Source organism: Callorhinus ursinus, unplaced genomic scaffold (genome assembly GCF_003265705.2).
Source record: "Callorhinus ursinus isolate GAN/ISIS: 27379988/994484 unplaced genomic scaffold, GSC_fseal_2.0 scaffold20, whole genome shotgun sequence".
In the NCBI taxonomy this organism is placed as follows: Eukaryota; Metazoa; Chordata; class Mammalia; order Carnivora; family Otariidae; genus Callorhinus; species Callorhinus ursinus.
Window position 1 is genome coordinate 22,823,380 of NW_027397082.1, and position 23,088 is coordinate 22,846,467.

At 43.0% G+C, this 23,088-nt stretch overlaps 1 protein-coding gene across 4 annotated transcripts in view; it reads left to right on the top strand.

Moving 5' to 3' along the window:
* PIK3AP1 (phosphoinositide-3-kinase adaptor protein 1) overlaps nucleotides 1-23,088 on the top strand; it is a 126,730-nt gene that overhangs the window by 19,444 nt on the left and 84,198 nt on the right. The window lies entirely within an intron of this gene.

The following is a 23,088-nucleotide window of genomic DNA, read 5'->3' on the forward strand; positions in this document are numbered from 1 at the left end:
TGATATAGCTTCCTCGATTCTTTTATCCAGCAATAGGCTGCTCTAAACCAATAAATGTGACCAGATTTCTTATAACATAGTGGGATCCTGGCTAATTTGTGATATAAATGACTAGTGTTAATATAAAAGATGTGTCACCTGGATAAGGGATTCTTCTAGGGTTTGCTTTTCTTTACTTCAGAACACAATGATGGAAAAAGCACATAATCTGATCCTGCATGATTGCTCCTCATTGCTTTGAGGGAGTTTTGATCTGCCTAAACTTACAAAGAACTGAAACACGAGTAGTTATTTCTGTGGATGGGCTTATGTCCCTGCTGTGGTCCATTATGATCTCATGGGCAGGCCCCTGTGACCCACCAGCCTGTCATTCAGGGCTCCATGGATATATTGTCACAGTGCTGGCATCTTATGCTGCATGATCTGACAGATTGTTCTTTAAAATATTCCAGTGGTGTTATTTTTTTAAAAATTTTTTTAATTAACATATAATGTATTATTTGTTTCAGGGGTACAGGTCTGTGATTCCAGTGGTGTTATTAAAAAAAAAATATATGATAGAAGGGATTCTTTTAGTATTGTTTCAATGAGCCCAGTGTTTAGATGCCTGGGTAAATCAATCAATAATCATTTACTTTTTACTAAGGACTCTGGCTCCATATGCTATGAGCCTTTAGCTTCAAGGGTTTCCAAAAGAATGAAGTGTTTCATGGTGGTGTTTCTGTTCTGAGAACAAATAACCTGTCATCAGAAAGAGATTATTTTAATGGGAGATTAAAATAAGCTTCTTAGTGGAAACTCTGCAGTTCAGAATCAATGGATAGGTAGGGACAAATGGAGTTCTAGGAAAGAGAAGGAAGAAGGATGGCTTATGGCGCCAATATAACTTTCTTATCTGGTGTTAGACTTGTGGACTTTGGGACTTGAGGGGTCTGTGTGAGCCGGGATGGCTTAGGTTTGCTTTTCAGATACCCATAGCCATTGGCCTTGGTCGGCGCAGTAATGTGGTGCTGTATCTCCGGTTTGTATGCTGGGCAAGCTTCCTTAACAAACTCCAGACTCAGAGTCTGGCAGTATGCCAAACAGAGCATTGACCAGGCGTAGGGACACTCCATGGCGCTAACTAAGTGCCCGGTATTGGGCAAGTCACTTATCCTCTTTGGGTTTCCATTTCCTTCTCTGTAAAAGGCCAGAATAAGACTTGATCTAAGACACTTTCCAGGGTTGATAACCTATGATTCCCCAAGGCCAGAGAGTCTCAGACATTTCTGAAGCATCACCTTCTTTTCACCATTTCATACCTGCTTTGACTCCCAGGAAGCTTAGGGTTAAAACAACGTTTAAGAACAGTACCATCCCAAACTAGGTTTTTGATATGATTATACCTTTAGTTATATTCTCTATAACTTGTGATAATTTATCTTAATACTTCTCTTGTACACATGAGGTTTTCCTAAGGTGCCTCAAATAAAAGCAAAAAATAAAATTTTCATACACCCCACTACTACAGCATGCCCTACTCTCATTGAAATAAATGCATAAATACATGAGACTTGTATCTTTGACTTTCTGTGTTAAGAAAGAGAATCCCAGTGGGAAATGTAATGGAAAATTGATAACAGGGTTGAATTAATGGTAGGGACAGTAATTATGGGGTTACTGATTGTAGGGTTGTTGAAAGTTATAGGGAGACAAATTTCAGGAAACCTTTCTAACAGAGCATGCAAAGATGGAACGGATTCCCTTTGGAGGTGGTGAGTCACAACCCTGGAAATATGTGAGTGGAGACTGTTGATGTGGCCTAAAGGGATTCAGCTTTGGAGCCGTGGCTGGACCATGTGACCTTCACAGCCTCTTGACCATAAAATTCCCTTATGTTAAATTCCTCTTTTCTACCAGGAACACATTTCTTCTTCTTTTTAAGATTTTATTTATTTACTTGGTTTGGGGGGGGGGGTGGCACAGAGAGAGAAGGGGAGAGAGAATCCCAAGCAGACTCTGCACTGAGCGCAGAGCCTGACACAGGGCTCGATCCCACGACCCCGAGATCATGACCTGAGCTGAAATCAAGAGTCAAACACTTAACAGACTAAGCCACCCAGCCAGGCGCCCCAGGAACACATTTCTATTGTGACTCTAGTCTTCCTCCTTCACCAGGTCTCCCTGGGGTTTCTAACTTTCCCCTGAAGAAATATTGGCCATATTCCTACTGTGACCTCAGCAGAAAGTAGCAGGAAAAAAAGACCTCAAGTTGTAATCTATGTAATCCTTAAAAATGGTAAAGTTCCCAACATATTTGTATATATGTATTTTCTCTTAACATTGAGGTACCTTTTGGAAAAACGTGACTACTCGATAAGATATTCACTGAGACCATTTGAAATTTAGGCTAAATTTTAGAACATTTAAAACTTAAAATAAGGCTTAAAGATCAAAAGCTTTAGAGAGCAGAGCTGGTAATAAGGTAATTATTCCAGAAACTTAAAGTAAATGGGGTTATAGGTAGTCAATTATACTTCTTTTGCTGCTACATTTTCTAAATAAGTGATTCTCAAACTTTCCTGTGTTCAAGGAGGACATGGGGCTCTTGTCAGTATGCACATTCTCACTCCGTAGATCTGGGTGGGGCCCAAGATTCAGCATTTCTTTTTTTTTTTATTTTATTTATTTATTTGAGAGAGGGAGAGAGTGTGAGAGAGAAATCATGAGCTGGGAGAGGGGCAGAGGGAGAAGCAGACTTCCCGCTGAGCAGGGAACCCAGTGCGGGACTCGATCCCAGGACCCTGGCATCATGACCTGAGCTGAAGACAGACGCTGAACTGACTGAGCCACCCAGGCGCCCGAGATTCCACATTTCTAACAAGTTCCTGGGTGATGCTGATGCTGCTGGTCAAGGGTCCATTGAGTATGTGAGCAAGGGTCTCAGCCCCCCTTCCTTTGCCAGGTCAGTGGTCATGTCCCCCTGTAGCGCATGGACCGTTTTCTCCAATCTCCATTTTCCTAGAAGTAGAGGCACCATCATATCAGGTGACTCCTGGATACCTGTCAGTTTAGGTATAAAATTAGGCCAGTGTTTGGTGCTTCGGCCAACAGACTTCAGGGCTGGGTTCCTGAGTTCTCTTCCCTGCCCCTACTCACGGATTCGTTGTGTAAGCTCTGGCAACTTTTAATCTCAGTTTTCCAGAAGTAAATGGTTCTGACATTAGAGTAGGGTTATACTTCCATCACAATCCTTACTGCTTCTTCATTTGATAATGAATTACTCTTCCACTAAAAAGTGTTTTGGAGGTTTTATTTTATTTCCCACTCCCTCTCCAAATTTGTCAGCTACCTTAAAATTGAGCAGATGTTTTAATTAGAGTCTTTAGTGTGTTGGAGCAGGCAGCTTGCTTCCCAAGATCTTCATCTGTAAAATGATGGGGCTGGACCACATGATTTGGAAGTTTTCTTCCAACCCCCAGCACTGTAATATATCATTATAAGTTTTCCAAGAAGATGGAAGAACACTTGAATTGACTCTGTTTAGTTCCCAGATGTCTACAGTGATAAATACCCAGTGCATAGAACACTGTACTATTGTTCTGGATTTTTTTTTTAATTTGTTGGGTGATTATTTTAAAATAAGGAAGTGAGAAAAACCCAGGTACAACATAGAAATTATTTCCTCTTTTTACTGGAGCTGTATTCTTTGCTGCAAATCTCCCTGGAATACAAAAATAGATTGTTAGTGTGTGTGGGAAAGGACTTGTTAGGTGATGCTGAGTTTTATTTCCAAAGTTCTCATCATTTTGTGTGTGTGTGTGTGTGTGTGTGTGTAGGGGGAAGGGAAGCATTAAACCCAATTCTTCTACTATTACTCATATTACACTGGAGAGCTCACCTGCTTTTTTTTTTTAAGATTTTTTATTTATTTATTTGACAGAGACACAGTGAGAGAGGGACCACAAGCAGGGGGAGTGGGAGAGGGAGAAGCAGGCTTCCCGCAGAGCAGGGAGCCCGATGAGGGGCTCGAACCCAGGACCCTGGGATTATGACCTGAGCTGAAGGCAGACGCCCAACCGACTGAGCCACCCAGGCGCCCCTCACCTGCTTCTTGATATGCATTGTTTTCCCTTTGCCTCCCCTTATCCTTCCCCATGGTCCTTGTACTTCAGAAGTTCCGATGGTACCCAAAATTATAGTGTATTTTGCCTTTTGTTCCCTTGGGGAACATTTAGAGGTATATGCCCATGTCTGGCCTGCCTTTGTTGATGTGAACGTTCTAATCTGAATATTATACTGGAATTTAGAAGAAAGAGTTAGATATTTAAAAATGCTTTCAGCTCATCAGATGGCTTCCAAAATCTTTTCCTAAATTTAAAAAGGAACATTTTTTTTTCTGAAATGAAGTAACATATGTTCGTCATAATGTTTAAAAAAATACCTATAGATTATTGCCAATTTTCCCTTTTTATAAATAACGTTGCAATATATCTTTCTGCAGCTTTGTGCCTAAATCTCTGTGAATCTGTGGATTTCCCCAATCTTATCTCTGCAGAGCTCCTGGAGATAGGGTGGCATCACTGCTCTGTGCATCCTCCTACCATCTCCCTATAACCTGAGTCCAGCCGTGACCCCTCTTACTACAGTTTTTTGTTGTTGTAATTTAATTTTTTTTCTTTCCCTTTATGCCTGACTAAGCCAATTATTTACATGTACAGTTTTTCTTGCAGACATATTCATGTGGAGAACTGCCCTCACAGAAAGAGCTAATAATAACACGAATGCTTTTTTGGCCATTAAGAGTAATGCAGGGGACATTTTACGTGTGTTTATTCCCCCCACTACCCTACGTGGGTAGATGGCTTTATTGCCATTCCTCGGATGAGGAAACTGGTTCAGAGAGTGTAAATGACTTGCACAAAGACGGGAGCAGCTCTCTTTGGAACCGAGGGCCTTCAGACTCTAGAATGATCTCCACGTTGCCTTGCTTTCTCCTCAGTCTCCACTCACTGCCCTTGTATTCCATGTGGAGACAAGAGGGATGAAGAAAGGCTCATGGAAGAAATAGGATCAGGGACGAGGAAGCTTCCCTGAGTTCTCTAGACCACTTTGTTTCAAGGGCAGGTGCGTGGGCTCCTGCCCCAGGCCCACTGAACCAGAATCTCAGGGGGGTTAGTCCCAGGAAGGTGAATTTCCACAAGGCTTGCTGTTGCTTCTGCTGCACAGCCATGTTCTGGGGGCTCTGCTCCTTGCCTGGTGCCCGGTCCCTCGGCTTTCTGCTTCGAGGAGCAGGCAGCAGCTCAGGCCCTGTGGGCTGTGATGAGGCGGGTCACGGGGCAGAGGTCCCAGGGGCTTGGAGCTTGGCCACGGCATGACTTGCTTCCACGTCACAGGGAGCGGCCCTCAGAGAAGGGGGGAGGGTCAGGCCCTTGTAGCAAACGGGAAGTCACTGCACCCTCCTTGCTCTCCTTCGTGCGGTGGCCTCACTGATGGTAAGTCAGTCATGTCTGGGGCTTCTGTGGTTCCCTGCAGAGGCTGAGGGGAGAATCTGACCTTTGGCCTCTTGAAATGGACTAGTTTTGTTCTACTGCTCTCCTGCCTCAAGGCCGTGGGCATTTGGATCTGTGCTTTCTCTGCTGTGGGTTGGCCACTCTGCAGTTGGCTCCTGAAGGCTCCCTAAATGCCCCCTGCTGAAGGAGGCTTTCTTCAGTTCATTTTTATTCCCTTTTTGCAATAATCTTTGATTTGGAGAAGAAGGTGCCTGGCTCGGATAGCTGAAATCCATCCTGCTGTTCATTAAAAAGCCACAGCCTCTCCCAGGGTCCTTTGGATTTCCCTTGCCAGGTGCCTTGACCGCCTTGTATGTAGCATAAGGTAAGTTCACCCACCTAGCTGCGCCTGAAACAATTAACAAGGGCAAATAGATTTTTGGGCCTGTGGAACTTTCCCCCTGAGGCCTCTGAGGCCCCCAGGATTATGAATTTTCCCACAGAGCTGTGAGCCCCAGGTGGCGCAGTGCAATTGGCCGCCCCTGCTGCTTCGTCAGCCACCCAAAGATGGCCGCCTCCTCCCAGTTCATTAGCTTTTCTGTGGCCCCTTGAGGAAGGTATCTGCAAGTCCCTTTGTCACCCTGGTTGGTTGGCGAGATGCAGTGAAGAGGGAGTGATGAATGTTCAAGTTTCTATTCCTGGGAGAATCTCCTTTACACCAGTCTTTGTCTCCATTTTCTATCACATGCTGGGATGGAAGTACTAGATACAGGAATTTCACTTGTTAGTTTTTTACCCGGTTCTTTCGGTATTTTTTTTTGCATCTTGCTTCTCCTGGAACTGTTGGTAGTAGAGAATACTAGAACTCAGGAGGAACCTGACATATGTTTTACCCTTTTCTGTAGACATTCTTTCATTTGGTCCATGCAGTTTTCCTGTAAGGAAGACCTTATTTTTATGCCCATTTTAAAGATGAGGAAAACAAGGCCTAGGCAGGTTCAGTGACTTGTCCAAGGTCACACAGCTGTTTGTCCATAAAACGATCAGGACAAGGGCCTCCTGCTAATGCAGTCTAAGGCCTACTCATGGCCTTATCTGCATACCACAACCAGCTTTTCATCTGGTATATATTCATTGGGCATCTACTGTTTCCAGTGCCCTGTGCTGGGATAGAGCAGGGAAAGGACAGACATAGTCACTGCTGTGATGGTGTCTGCCTATGTTCTGGAGCAGAGCTGTCCTAAAAAGGTATGATGTGAGCCAGATGTGGAATTTAAGGTTTTCTTGTAGCTGCAGAAAAAAAAAAAAGTAAAAAAGAAACAAGTGAGTTAATTTTAATAATATGGTTTACTTAAGCCAATATATCTAAAATATTGTCACTTCAACATATAATCAATATAAATATTATCAATGAGATATTTTACATCTTTTTTTAATACCAAGTCTTTGAAATCTGGTGCATAGTTTACACTTAGAGAACACACTGCAGTTGTTCAATAGCCACCTGTGGCCAGTGGCTGCCATATTGGACAGTGTAGATCAAGGAGGGTGCTCACCTTTTTTGAGAATTGGGTCCCTGTCAATTAATATTTAAGACATTGAATGTCACATGTGTTAACAATATGCCTATCCTGGTTTCTCCATTCATTCATATATTTGGTCAGTAAGTCATTCAGAAAGTATTGAACGAGCATCTGTCTGACAGGTGCTGGCCTGTATATAATGCCTCTTTATCTTTTTATTTCCTTTCTTCCCTTTCTATATTTTGTTAGCTATTTAGCTGTAGTCCCAGGCTCCAGAAGTTCAGTGTCAGTTAAGACAAGATTAGCTTTGATTAACAATAGGATTTCTGTCCTTGAAATGACCAGTTTGTCATCTGGACCAGTGAGACTGAGCTCCTGGCTCCCTAAGTGAAGACAGTCAAACCAGGGTGCTTATAGATAGATAATTTTAAAAAGTTATGTTTATGCCAATATAGGCATAGAGGGCTTTTTTTTTCCTGGAAGGATACACAAGACGTTTTTGATAGTAGTTGCTTTTGGGTGGATGGAGGACTTTTTGTCTTAGACATTTCTCTGGTGTTTCTCTTTTTCTACTATGTTCACGTTTTACTTTCAGTTAGGAATCTTAAAAGGGAAAAATGATGGAGTCGTGGGGATTTCCAAAATCTAGAGAAAGGAGTTGGGCTTTTGCCCAGCTCATCCACGTAGGTTGAATTCAGGTTAAACTCCTTTATATGAACTCCTTGGTGTTTTTCTTAGCCTCACGGGACTGATCTTCTGGGTGAGGGGGAGCGATAGAGTATTGGTTTGTTTCTTGCTACGATGTCTGCACCTTCAGTCACTCTGTAGAGGCTAATGCCTGCTACTTATCATTGAGTCATATTTTTACTCTTGTCATCAAATTTGGACTGATGTCTTTTTAGGGTGGTACAATCTTTTTGACAAGAAACGAGAATATGGGTGTGTATTTCATGGACTCTTAACACTAACTGCTCTTGCCACCTTGGGCAAGTCACTCTGTATCCGTTCTTGTCCTTTTTAAAAAACTGGGAGGAATATAAGTTGACGCATCTGAGACTTTTACAGCCAGCGAAATTCCATGTGGTTCTGTGTGTGGTTTAGCAGGGCTTACATCGCATTGCTCGGTCTTAATCTGATAGTTTTCAAAATTTCATCAAGGTATAGTGTTTTATTTCAGCTAACAAGTTCTCCTTCACAATAGAATTTTAAACAGAACCTTAAATGCTATCATACTAGCTTTCGGTTTATGAACATTACCCCAAGTTTAGTCTTAGGAGGATATAACATGATGCCATTATCTGGGTGGGAATGAAGGAATGCATGGATTTAACATTTTACACGTACTGTTTATTATGGTCTGCGTGTAGACTTATGTATGTGAGTCTATAGGAAGATAATGGGGCAGGGGAAATAGGGAGCAAATATGTGTGACAAAATAGGTCTGTTAATTTCCCTATTTTTACAGGGTGTTTTGACAGCTTTTCAATTTAGTTCCCATTGCCACTCACATGACTGAGAGTGTGTCCAAGACGGCTAAGGAAAGAGGATGATTTATGCTTTATGTGACTCTTCATCTGCCCGTTGGAGAAATTACGGAAACCACAGTAGGCTTGTCATATGGACTTTTGAGAGGAAGACTTCCTAATTTAGCCATTTCGGTAAAATTTAGGCCAACAGTGGTTGATTGGTTTTCCAAGGTACCGAGAAATGAACAAAATCAGTAATTGATAAAATTGCCTTTTCTGTGGGGGATAAACACTTGGAGCCTATTTTATTTTCACTGCATTTGTTTTTTAAGAAACATGGACTATGTATTACACTAAAGTGTAAACTATGCTGATGTTTTATGCATGTCAAATAGAATACAAATTCCCTATCACTCACAAGGGGCCCGGTAGATGGTGGTTGGATGGATGTCCGGGTGGGTGCATTCATGGATTGTTGGCTGGTTTCCTTATTCTTGGTCCCGTTTTGAGTGCTTCCGTTGGAGGAAAAGAAGATATTCCTCTTATGAGTATCCTTCCTAAGGGCCTGTACTGCTGGTGTCATTTGGATCATCAGCCATTTCCATGGAGCAGGTTTGTCTTGTGTCATGTAGCCAGGATGTATCTAAAGAGAAACTTTAAGCTGATTCAGAGCAAGACAGGGTTGAATAGAGTACATCTTTTTTACTGTGTCCATACTTAAAAACGTACCAGGTATGATATCCTGTCCCACAAAAGAATCAGTATGCTGTTACAAAAACTAACGGTCGGAATTGTTTGCTCCATGGGGGGTATGGGTAGGTCTGTACGTAGCAGAGATTAAATTGGGTGTGTCTTTTTTAAAGGAGATCATTAAAGTGAAGACATCTGTAGAGTTCAAAAGAGACCTCTAGAATTGGCTTAGTCATTTTGGAAACTCCTTGGTACTTTTTCTTCTGCGTTTATGCCTTCTGCATATGTGTATCTTCCCTATCACTCTTACAAGTGTAGACTCATACCAGGTTCTGATGTAAAAGAATGCTGGTTGAACATACATATTTTGTCTGCCAAGTTGCCAGTTTCACAAACAGCCTGCTGGCTCTCTCTCGAACATCTGATAACACAGGAAATAGAGGGGAGGCTGATGATGAAATGAAAGTGCTCTAATTTTAAAATTGGACTAAATAAGTTTCCTTTTACATGTACAGTTAATGTTTGAGGCCACAGTTGTAGAAAGATAGACACCCATCAAAACTAGCAGATAGAAAAATACTTGTGGGGCGCCTGGGTGGCTCAGTTGTTAAGCGTCTGCCTTCAGCTCAGGTCATGATCCCAGGGTCCTGGGATCGAGCCCCACATCGAGCCCCACATCGGGCTCCAGGCTCCACGGGAAGCCTGCTTCTCCCTCTCCCACTCCCCCTGCTTGTGTTCCCTCTCTCGCTGTCTCTCTCTCTCTCTGTCAATTAAATAAATGAATAAAATCTTTAAAAAAAAAATTCGTGTTAGCTGCTGACCCATTTTTTTTTGAGCATGTAAAATGTGGGGAAACATTTCTTTTTCTTTTTCTTTTTTTTTTTTTTAAAGATTTTTATTTATTTATTTGACAGAGAGACAGTGAGGGAGGGAACACAAGCAGGGGGAGTGGGGGAGGGAGAAGCAAGCTTCCTGCGGAGCAGGGAGCCCGATACGGGGCTCGATCCCAGCACCCCGGGATCATGACCTGAGCCCAAGGCAGATGCTGAACGACTGAGCCACCCAGGTGCCCCCCGGGGAAACATTCCTGTTGCAGGATATGGATTTAGCATTCCTGATGGAGTCAACCTGTTATTTGTTCTGAAACAGAGTCCCCCTTTCATTTTCTAGGACTTTCTGAATATCATTTCTCAAAGCCTTGCTGTGTAGCCAGAGGTCTCCGGCCGTAATTGTGAAGTGTTTCTGTGTTAGAAGTTTTTCGGGAAAAATGTTAATACCGAAAGAATTGTACACTCATTTGGCTGCCTAAGTGTTTATTTTTATTTTGTATTCACTTGGAAATTAGTGTCCCAGAGGTTGTAGAAATGCTTCATTAAACATAGTTTTCCCCCAGTCCCTTCCATGGTCTAGGGTGTTCATGTGGTGATAACTTGTCCATGCTCTGGAAACAACAGAGCCTCTGGTAGGAGAATAGGGACGGGGGAGCCGCTGAGTCCACAGGATGGAGATATGGAACATTAACATTAGAAGAGGAAACTGGGGTGATCTGGCCCTGCCCCTGTACTTTAAAATGAACAAAGTGGGACCCAGAGGAATTCGATGACTTACCGATGTTACACAGTTAGTGGCAGAGATGAGACTTAATTTATGTTTACATTCAACAAATATTTGTTGAGCTTATGGAGTGCTTGTCATGCGGGTGGCTCCCTGCAAGGCCCTGAGAAGACATGATGAAAAAGTCAACTTAATTCCTGCCCTTGCAAAGTTTATGTGTCTAGGAGGAGAAGGCCATTGAATCACCATTTGTCCCATTAATTACTTAATGCCAGGTATGTCCACTGTTACGAGGCAGAAGTCTGAGAGCTCCTTTTGAATAATAAGGGGACCTGAGATATCCTAAGGTCCCCTTGGATAGTTCCTCATGGCATCCATTAAGGAAGGAGTGAGTTTCCTGAGCATCCACCTTGAAAAAGAGAAGAAAAGGTGCATCTTCCAGTGGTGGCAGAAATTATGCCTATGGTGGGGCGCTTGGGTGGCCCTGTCGATTGAGTTTTTTGATTTCGGTTCAGATCATGATCTCAGGGTTGTGAGATTGAGCCTTTCGCTGGGCGTGGGGCCTGCTTAAGATTCTCTCTCCCTCTCCCTCTGCTCCTCTCCACTCCTCTCTGTCTTTCCCTGTCTCTAAAAAAAAAAAAAAAGTTATGCATGTGGTTACCTAATGATAACACAGAGCCCAGTTAACCATGGCTTTCAGGCACATGAGTCATTTTGCTCAGAGTAATGGTTAGACTGTCTAAAATTTTGGAGTAGCTTTATTCAAGCACTCTGTTTTAAAATGAGCATTTTGCTTCTTTCCTTAAATTTGAAGACAACAATGATGTCAGGTGTGTATGTTAGTATGTTCCCACAATTTGAAAGTTTCACCTTCTACTTCATCTAAATGTTGGTTGGTTAGAAGGGTGGGCTAAAGATAAGTTGGAAATTAATAAGGATCAATATAAAATTCAGCACAGGGTCCAAGAAAATAATCGAACAGTTGTACAAAACAGAGTGAAGGAATAAATATTTTAAAAGTAGCATTTGTAAGAAGATCTAGTGGTTTTAGTTGGAGGCGAGCTAAACATGGTCAACAGAGCAACGTCACCTTCAAATATGAAGGTTTATGAACAGAAGTATTGGGGTCAGAGAAGAAGCTCCTCTTCTATCCTGCATTAGTCAAGCTTACCTGGACACATGTTTACTCTTTCAATGGGAGGCACGTAAAGATATTCAACCGTCCATCCATCCATCCATCCATCCATCCATCCATCCATCCATCCAATCATTTTGTTTACTGTCCCTTCAATAGAATGTAGGCCTCAGGAGAGTGGGGATTCCATTCACTGCTGTATACCCAGTGTCTCCAGCAATGCTTCTCACGTAGTAGGCCCTCGGGAAACTGTTGAATGACTGAATGGAGTGAATGAGAGAATTTCAAATTCTGTCAGATAATAAACGTTTAAAGAAAATATGTTTGTGGAGAAAAGAAGTTTCACTGGAACCACGGAAACTGTCTTCCGAGTTTTGAAGGCCTGTCATGCGGGAAGGCAGAGGGGTGAGACTTTTCTGTTTCTGTGGTGGGGAGGGGCAAGGAGCCACGGCTGAAAGTTGCAGTGATGGCAATGTGACACGAGTTTAGTTCCAAAGACAGGTGATCCTGGGAAAGGGTCAGGTCAAGTGGTAAAGTGGATGTTCTTCAGCAGAGGTCAAAATTTTGTAGTAAATACTGAAAAAAAAAATTGGCTTTATTTTGAAAAGCAAAACTAAACATTAAGAAAGTAAGTTAATTTGATCATATAACAGTTTTGATTATATGCTATATGCTATATGCTAATTATTAAGCCACACAAAGACTGAATCAGCTGTTGCTGGGTTTTATGCAAGAGGGGTTGAATACAATTTTCTGACAGTTTTATGCTAGCAGAAGATAACATTCCTTAGTTCACATTTGACTTTTTAAAAACAGTTGTATTGAAATATAATTGACTTTTACAGTTTTCAAAGTCTCCTCTCAATCATTATGTGTTCTTATAAATCACTTTTTTTTTAAGATTTTATTTATTTATTTGACAGAGAGAGAGAGAGAGAGAGCACAAGTAGGCATAGTGGCAGGCAGAGAGAGAAGCAGGTTCTCCACTGAGCAGGGAGCTGGACGTGGGGCTCGATCCCAGGACCCCAGGATCATGACTTGAGCCGAAAGCAGCCGCTTAACCTACTGAGCCACTCAGGCGCCCCATAATTCACTTTTGATTATTAGGCAGCATTCCCGTGGACTTTTTCTTGTCGGTTTGTACCCTTGCCAATGGACAGTGGCTTTACGTGTAATTCAGTTTTCCAACATTACTTTCAACGACCTCATAAATTTCTGCATCTTTTGCAAAATCTAGAATAACCCGATGTAACCAAATCACATTGCATTTATAGTTTGTTGTAGAGAAATCCTAAATCTGAATGAGAACAAGCAATAAAAATGTGACCTAATAGATGAGAATATACACCATGATTAAGCAAGCAGAGATGTTTAAGTGGAGACCAATTTTGTAAATGATCATTTTGTTAGTAAATACTTTTATGTTATGAAAAACTGAATTTCCTATGTTACCATAACTATGGAGACTTAAAATAGGAATACTCAGAAGATGATAAGGCTATCAGAGTTGGAAGCCCCTAACATGGGTTCAGAGCCCTGAGCTTTGTTCCACCAAGCAAATAACTGAGGGAATGAATATTCTGGCACATTTGTAACCCATTCCATTTGGTAGACTAGTTGGGAAGCTTTGCTATTGATGATGGAATCTTGAGTCACAACAGTCTCAATTGGTGTGAACATTGGCCCCAAGCCAATGCATGATATTTAACAAGGCTAAGTGTTTATTTGCAATTAGGTCCCAAACCTCATCCCCCCCCCACTCCCACCCCCACAAAAAAACAAACTGAATTCTTCAATTGTAGCATTGGAGAGAGAAAGTCCTGGCTTCCTTGGTCTACATGAAAAAGAGCTGGGGGTTTGAGGCGGCCATATGCTTGTTGCGAATCAGCAAGGTGTCACGACTGCTTTAAGATGCAGTCTTGAGGGGCGCCTGGGTGGCTCAGATGGTTAATTGTCTGCCTTTGGCTCAGGTCATGATCCCAGGGTCCTGGGATCGAGCCCCGCATCGGTCTCCCTGCTCGGCGAGAAGCCTGCTTCTCCCTCTCCCACTCCCCCTGCTTGTGTTCCCTCTCTCGCTGTGTCTCTCTCTGTCGAATAAATAAATTTTAAAAATCTTCAAAAAAAAAAAAAAAAAGAGGTAGTTTTGAGCTGCCCTTCTGAACAGTGCCCAGACTGGACGAAGTGACAGCCCTTCTTGTATTATACACAGAGTCTGGTTACCCATCTGAAGTGGCTGTTGGCAGAAGGTGGGGGAGTGGAGAGTTAGATTGGGGGGGGGTGTATAGGGAGAACAGATAAGCAGAGCTATCTTCATTTAAGGCCAACTTAGAAAGGTGAGGGTATTACTCTGGACTTGTTTGTTTGTAAGGAGAGAACCCCAAGTTGGACAAAAGAGGAATTAACAAAGAGGACGGGAAGGAGTGCAGTTGGTCCTCAGAGATAATCTAGAACCAAGGGCTCGAACTCTGCATTACCTCTTCACCTCTCCTTCCTCTGTCTCTCTGCATATTGGCGTCATTTTCTCTTTCTTTTTTTTTCTCTTAGAGAGAGCAAGAGCACAGGTGTGTGCACAGGGGTGGGGGGAGGGGCAGAGGGAGAGAGACTCTTAAGCAGGTTCCATCCCCAGCATGGAGCCCAATGTAGGGCTTCCATCTGACAACCCTGAGATCAGGACCCGAGCCAAAATCAAGGGTTGGACGCTTAAGGACTGAGCCACTCAGGTGCCCCTAGGGCATCCTTTCCTGATGAGTCCTCTCCCAGGAGAATTCCACCCCCTAGGGGCTGTCATACCTCACTCCTTCCCATCCCAGCTCCGGAGAGTTACCGATACTTGTTCTCTCTGGGCCAGAATTTGAAAATCCCACAGTAGGGTCTGATTCGTTGAATTTGGGTCTGGTGCCTAACTCTAGGCCAATTAACTGTGGCCAGGGGCTGGGAGGACTGCGAATGGTCCATATTGATAGCCTCGGGTGTGGGCTTTCTGAAAGCTTGGCCGCTTCCATTCAGACCACTGTTCTGTTCTTGTGGAGTGGTGTGAAAGATGCCGGCCCCCGGAGGCAGCTGGGATCATGCCTGGGTCTGAGGAGTAGGAATAAGCGGCGGATGTGTAGCCCCAGAATTATAGAATCGGGGTGCAGTGAGACGGAGGCTCAGCACTGTCAAGTGACTCGCCCAGGGATACCCAGTCAGTTGGAGATGAAAGCCCAGGCCTCTAGCACCGGAGTTCTATCCACTCTACTTTGTTGTCTCCCCAAAGAAGAAAATGCCAAGCCGTGATGACTACCTTCAAACATCTGAAAGATGGTTATGTGGATATAAGAAGGGTGTTTGATGATGGTCCCAAGGCAGATAAGGATTCATGGACAGTAGGGACTGACTAGGTCAAATTCTACTAGATTTAAGGAAGAAGGTTAATGCCTGGACCGGCGTAACGATGGAGCAGGCTGCCCTGGGAGGTGGTGGCCAGACGCCTTGTCCCTGGAAGCCTTCGGGCTAATGTTGGATAAACATCTGCCAAGGATGCTGAGGAAGGAATCCCGGAAGTCCCTTTCAGACCAGAGGCACTGTAGATGACACACTGGGCCCTGGACTATGCTGCTTTTTTTTTTTTTTTTTAAGATTTTATTTATTTATTTGAGAGAGAGAGCGAAACAGCATGAGAGGGGAGAAGGTGAGAGGGAGAAGCAGGCTCCCCGCTGAGCTGGGAGCCTGATGTGGGACTCGATCCCGGGACTCCGGGATCATGACCTGAGCCGAAGGCAGTCGCTTAACCAACTGAGCCACCCAGGCGCCCTGGACTATGCTGCTTTTTACTGTCTTCCTCCAGCGTCCACCAGTTGTAGAATGCTTATGGTGCTAAATGCTGGGCTAACCATTTTCCAGTGATCATCTCCGAAACTTCACCCATAAGAGAGACACTATTGTTATTTCATTCTGCAGATGAGACACAGAGTCATTGTTATTTTCCCAGCGGCACACGGGAACTTCAGGTTTGCTCCCCAGCTTTGGGTCTTTTTTTTTTTTTTTAAAGATTTTATTTATTTATTTGACAGAGAGAGACACAGCGAGAGAGGGAACACAAGCAGGGGGAGTGGGAGAGGGAGAAGCAGGCTTCCCACGTAGCAGGGAGCCCGATTTGGGGCTATCCCAGGACCCCGGGATCATGACCTGAGCCGAAGGCAGACGCTTAATGACTGAGCCACCCAGGGGTCCCCCCAGCTTCTAGTCTTAACCAGTTCAGTGGCTTCTCAAAAATGATTTGTTTCCAGTCCCGTGTGCACAGTGTCTCTTTCAAGTGGTCTTTAAAGTGTGATCCTCTGAATACCTGTGTCAGAACCATATGTTTTTGGTTTTGATGCAGAACCAAATGTTTTGAACCTCATATTTTTGCTTTTTGCTCTTGGGGCAGCAATATGACCAAAACGACATTTGGAGAGATCGTTCAGACCAGCTAAAGGACTGACCCTAGTTGGTTGTTTGTTTTTAATTAAAGCACAGTTGACACACAATGTAGCATTAGTTTCAGGTGGACAGCATAGTGATTGGACAAGTCTATGTCATGCCGTGCTCACCACAAGTGTAGCTCTCATCTGTCACCATACAGTGCTATTACAGTACCACTGATACTGTTCCCTCTGCTGCACCCTTCCTCCCCATGACTTACTCATTCCGTAACTGGAAGGCACTCCCCTTCACCCATTTTCTCCATCCCCCCAACCCCTTCCCTCTGGTAACCATCAGTTTGCTCTCTGTATTTACCATAGGTCTGTTTCTGCTTTTTGTTTGCTTATTCCTTCATCAAGGGCTGAGCCTAGTTTCTGAGGCAGCCTTTTCCCCAGTGTCAGTTGGATGTAGAGCTAAATGTAAATAGATTCTGCTTAAAGGAGAAATGGAACCCCTATTACAACCTGTTTTTCTGATGAAATATCAGTACATTTCCTTCCATAGGCTCATACGAGTATTGTGTTGAGATGGAGTCAAGTGCTAATTTCCTCTGACATCTTACCCTTGTCCTCTGACCCTTATCACCAACCCCCCTTTACGTCCCCTAGAGATCCCAGGTGGTATGTTTGTAAAAGGCCCCATTTCTGGTGTGGGTGGGAATGATGGCTGGCTGGAATGAGCGAAGACCTAGATGTACAGTGTTGCCTGTTGAACAAACAATGGAAATGCTAACGGGTGTTGGGGTGGGGTGGGGTTGTTCCTAAATTTGCAATAGCTCCCTGGCACACACACATACAGAGAGGTGGTCAGGGTGTGAAATAGTCCTGGCCAGCAGCCACTTTGTGCTGGGGAGTGAAGGGCTTGATATCTATGGCTGCTCTTACGGATACCGCGGAATGCCACTATGTTCCTAGGAGGCGGAGGGGGGAGCCCTGTCTTTTTTGTCTCTCTTCTTTACCCCACAGCCCAAGTCGCTTTTCCTCAGATTCTCGTATCCTTGGTTTCCCCTTTCTCTGGACTCCTGTGGAACTCATTCGCAGGACATCCATAAGTAACCTTCCATTTATCTAATCGCTTCTTGAATTTCCAGTTTGCTTCTGCCGCTAGTAAATTCCTTAGGAGTAGGGCCCATGACTATCATTCCATGGGATTCTCCATTGTGCCTAGCACCATGTGGGCACACAGATCTCAATAAGTACTATTTGCTCGGTTGGCTGTTTGGTTGAAGTCTTGGAGCACAGATAATTATAGTCTCTTTTTAGCTGAAGGAGCTTTACGACAGTGATTAAATTACTCTGTCAGTGGGGTCACAATTATTAGTTGTCACAAATGTGCATTGACTGCCTACATCCTGAATTGTCGAGGGGAAAAAAAATGCTTTCAGAGCACTCATGATCTAAATAAGGACTCAGATGCAGTTTCACCATTTGCTTCAGGTGATCCTGCTGCCCTCCCATCAATATATAGTTATTGAACACTCAGTGAATTTGGGGAGGGCTTGTGCTCTACCGGAGGCTGGAGAGGGATTACAGAATCTGTAGAAAACATAGGTCCTAGTCTCAAGAATCCTCCCAAGCTAAGCCGGCCAGTGGGCATTCATCTGTTCAAGGTCACCTTCGGCGTCCTGAACTTTCTATTCCTTTTTTTTTTTTTTTTTTTTTTTTAAAGTAGGCTCTACACCCAGTGTGGGGCTTGAACTCCCGACTCTGAGATCGAGAGTCAGATGCTCTACCGACTGAGCCAGCCAGGTGCCCATGGGGCTTACTATTCAACAGGAAGGGGTGCACGGTTCAGCCTTGCCAGTCTCCTCATGGCCCAGCCTATGTTGTCAGAGCTGGCTCCCTCATGCCTTCCTACTGCATCGGTTGAGGACTTGTGTGCAGAAAAGGCGGTTAAGAGGGCGGTGGGTATGAAGGAAATCAGTGTCAGCATCGGGTGGATGGGAGTTCCAGTCTCTTTGAGCTCTCGGAGGCTCCGCTTCGTTACCTGTAAAATGTGGTGGAAATGTGCACCTCTCAGGACTCTCAGGGAATGTAACTGAGAGGATGAATGGAAACACATGGCTCCATCTGCCCCCACCCCCCAGCCTGCCTCACCCAGGCTCACGTCTGCTCTGCTGTCAGCATCTCTTTATTCCCATGGCTACTGCTTTGGTTTTAAGTCCTGATCATTTCTTGTCACAGAAACTATATCTTTTATTTTATGATCATCTTTTATTTTTTAATTTTTGTTTATATTCCTTTTTAAAAATTATTTAAATTCCATTAGCCAACATATAGTACATATTTAGTTTCAGATGTGGTGTTCAGTAATTTATCAGTCACGTATGACACCCAGTGCTCGTCACATTGCGTGCCCTCCTTCATGCCCATCACCCAATTTATTTATTAAGTTTTAGAAATCTCTTAAAAATGATAAAGATCATACGTGCTTGTTATAAAACATGTTTCTAACAATCAGAAGTCTACAGATGAAAAAGCAAAAATTTCTGTCTACTTCCCCAAATCTTCATTTGCTTCTGTAGAGGTAACTGCCATAAGTAGCTTGGTGTGTATCTTTTTAGAACATTTGTATAAACTTATCAAACACACACAGGCCTTTTTTCTTTATAGATAGAACCATCGTATACATACTTTTCTCCAACTTGATTTTTCAATCAGTTGATCCTTTTCTGTGAATTTACAACATATACACGCATGGAAGTTTTTTTTATAAAGTAGATTATTGTGTACATTTTATTCTGCAGATAGTCTTTTATCTTAGTTCATATATTAATTGGGCTTCTTGTTTCCATCCCATACTCTCCACCAAAATGCCAGAACAGTTTTCCTAAAAACCCAAATGGGGGAACCTTTGACGATAAGATGAAGTCCCGACTCCTTAATATGACAATTCAGAGCTCTCTACCATCTCGCCCCAGCTGATTGGCGATTCGATTGGGGTATTCCTTCAATTTTTGTTGTTGCTAGTGGAAGAAGATTTTTGTCCTTTGGAAAAAACCTTTGTACACCCCAATGTATTAAACAGGTAAACGTGGGGCTTCTGAGGTTGATGTGTACCTATATGGGGTTCTCCAGATCCCAGCCTGCTCAGGCACCGTTCCCTGTCTCTCAAGCCCTGTTCTCTATCCTGCTCTGTATTCTGCCTCAAAGCATGTTAGTCAGAGACATATGCAAACCTTCTTAATTTCTCTTTATGCATTATGGGCCTGCAACCCAATACTTAAAAACAAAACTAAACAAAACAAAACTATTGGAAGCTTTTTGTTAACCTTCTTTCCTAGAGGAAATGAATTTCGCACTTTATCAACTCTTTGTTGGCATGTCTTGAATGATTCCACTCAGATTCTAAGATGCCCTACTTCAGACATCGAAATTTAGAGAGTCAGTTTTGAAGAGCTTAGTTTTGTCGCTTTTCTGTTCTTTTGCCTGGTGAACATATTAGGTACTTTCCTATTGCTGACCATTCTCCTTTGTCCTGGAGTTATTATTATGTTTAGATGAACATGGTCCAAAGACTGTGAGGTCTTGAGGATTGAAACAAGCAGACCAAGTTGATGATAATTGTATTCACGAGCTAAGATAGAAAGCAAGCTGCAAAACAAAATGTATCCAGGTGGGTTGTCTTCTGTATTTCGCTCAGTGCCTGGTGTACAGTGAATGCTTGATAAACTTTTCATCCCTCGAATACATGTCAGGTGTGACAATTCCGCCTGCAGTTGGGGCAAGGAGGAGGTAAGTTATCTCCATTGCAGGGGATATGGGGCCCATCATTCCCATAACTTGGGAAGAGGCACCAGGGGTATGTGTGCAGGTGAGGATGGTCAGCATCCTTTCTTGCTGAACCACAACCTGGGAGCCTCTGCTTCTCCTTGGTGCAAGGACCTGAACAGATGGGGGAGACTGGGAGTACTTTTTCATTGCTTAATTCACACCAGTGATAGGTTGTGCATCTCGAGTTTGATGACCATTGAATGACCACTTGATAACCACACTGGGATCATTTTAGATTCGGTCATCTAAGAAAGTCTGAAAAAAAATCAAGACATAAATAACTCAGAAGCTGAATTTGTGGCTTTTGTGGATATATTTATTTATACTTTTCAAAAGCAGTAAGTCTACAGCTCTACTCAAAATGACATTCTTTGCTTCCTGTGACCACAGAAGCCACACGTCTACGTCATTACCAGGAGGTTGTGATCTTCCTACTGATCTTTTAAAAAAGCAGAAACAAATGAAAAACCAAGAACTCTGGTGTTGGTTACAATGCATTTATCAGTTAGGTTCTTTAACTCTCACCAAAGGATTTTTACCTTATTCTCAGCTTATCTTGTTATTTGGCCACATGGCGGATCTATCAGAAGGTATCACCTCAAATGCTCTGATCTCTGATTTCTGTAATCATATTTAGGTTTTCCTTTTTTCTTTTATGTTCCTTGGCACATTCTTTTCTAATATGGCGTGTATTTGGTTGGCTCTTTGCCAGCCATTTGGAAGGTATCCATTCTGTCTAAAATTACGCCAATTGTGCCCTTAAGTTTTTTTAAAAGATTTGCTGACACAGGTTCGTTGGTCTTTGAATGCATTGGGATTTTTAAATTATTATTATTTGTTTATATTTTTCCAGGTAACTCAGTAGCATGTATCTCTTCACTCCCTCTCCAGCACAGCCTAAGCTCCCCCTCCCATAGTCTTTCTATGTACCATGCAGACTGCCTGATCCCAGATTAGATTTTGTTAATGGATCAAGTAATTTTTCTCATTGGACTCAGCATTGGCCTTCCTCAGGATTCTAGGCATCCACCCCCATTCCCCTGGAGTTGACACTTGAGATGAAACCAACATCCCATTTCTGCTCTAGCACTTTTCCTACACACCTTATCTTAATCTGTAATATTTTTCACTTCTAGGCATATAAACTATTTTAGCAACTACTTGAAAATTAACTCCCCTAGCTCCCTCTTGTTCAAGTTGCCTAGCTAGCTATGCCATGGGTCTTGCAGGAGAAAGAATTGACTGAGAACCTTTAAGACCTGCCTTTCCTTGCCTTTCACACCTGACTATTCATTTGGGGGAGCCTTCTTTATCATTTGGGGTAGAATTCAGCCATATCTCCTGAGTGTCAAAGTTGCATTATTTTTAGGTTCAATAAAAGTCATAGAATCTTCAGAAATCTTAAAATGAATGTCCTCCAGTGAATTCTGCTAGCTCTTAGTAATAAAAAAAAAATCAATGATTATCCATCAGCCTAGTTTGTGGTATCCAGACTGGGATCCTTAAAATGAGTGGCACATGGGGCGCCTGGGTGGCTCAGTTGGTTAAGCAACTGCCTTCAGCTCGGGTCGTGGTCCTGGAGTCCCGGGATCGAGTCCCGCGTCGGGCTCCCTGCTCGGCGGAGAGTCGGCTTCTCCCTCTGACCCTCCTCCCTCTCGTGCTCTCTCTCATTCTCTCTCTCTCAAATAAATAAAAAATCTTAAAAAAAAAAAATGAGTGGCACAGCCATGGGATGGACATCACCTCCTATATACAGATACGAACTTGAATGTTCGCTTTGAGAAAATGTGTTAAGATTTCCTTGACATTTTGGCTTAAAACCTCTGCCATACAATGGAATTAGAAAAGTAAAGATCTTGAGGTCTTGGGCAAAGTCCAGGTATCTTTATGAGATGTAGCTCTCGGCATATGGTGGCATCTAGTGCTCAATAAATATTTGATGAATGAGTCAGTGAATGATTGGAGTATCATATATTATGGTTTGGCTTTGAATAAACAAGATCAAGTTATTTGGCTTACGGAAAATGACTTAAGTTTATTGTCTCAATTGTCAGTACATCCGAGTTGCCCACCTTCTGGGACTCTAAGTAGTAAGAGTAAGATGGATAGCACTGGTGGCATGGAAGCCCGCTAATTTGTTAGTGGGGCTACTGTCATAAGTAGACTTTCTTTTCTTTGTCTTAGTAAAATTTCAGAAAGATCTCTTTTCTTGCCTTTTGCTAAATCTGAAATATATTTCTGACATCTGCAAATATTCAGGGTTCTTGCGGCATTGTACTCTAGAATAAGAAAAAAATAGGCCTCTAGGGTGGGGACATCTCTTGTTATCTCTCGCTTACTGTCCAGTACCTTTGCATTCTCCCACATGGCTTTGAACCACATTTGCAACTGAGTATCTCCTCTAGTCAACATGTGAATCCTAAAAACCTCAGATTTGCCAGTTGCACATTGAATAGTCAAACCAAACATTTTATTTAAACATGATACGCATATATCCCTTTGGAAATTAGCAGAATTTTCTGCTGAAGCTCCTGGTTGTTATCTTGGGACATCTTTCAAGGAATGGTTGCCACATGAGTGAAGCCTTATTTTGATTTTAACAGTTCTCAGCTTAGGGCTGAATCCCTGAGACTTCAGTGTACAACCATCAGTTGAGGTAGAAAGCGTATGGTTGCTTAGTGTCAGAAACCATTTCAAAATGCCTGTTCTTAGAACCTTGTTGCAGTCTGTTTAAATGTACTTTTTCAAAATAGATTTTTAATGTGTATTTTCTGAATAGCTTGGATTTGCAACTGAAGAGAAAAGCAGCTCTTAAAAAAAAAAAGATTATATCAGAGAGGAAAAAGTTACATCTAATGCTGTGTGATGGTTGCTATGGTAATGATTGAATGTAAATTTCAGTTTATGTAAAACCCTGCTAAGGTTTTGATTGGAGACCTGAGGTGAGGCTTGGTGTCAGTTGGTGAAGTGGCTAAAAAGCATCCATTAAGGCGGGGGGGGGGGGGGGGGGGGGGGGGGGGGGGGGGGGGGGGG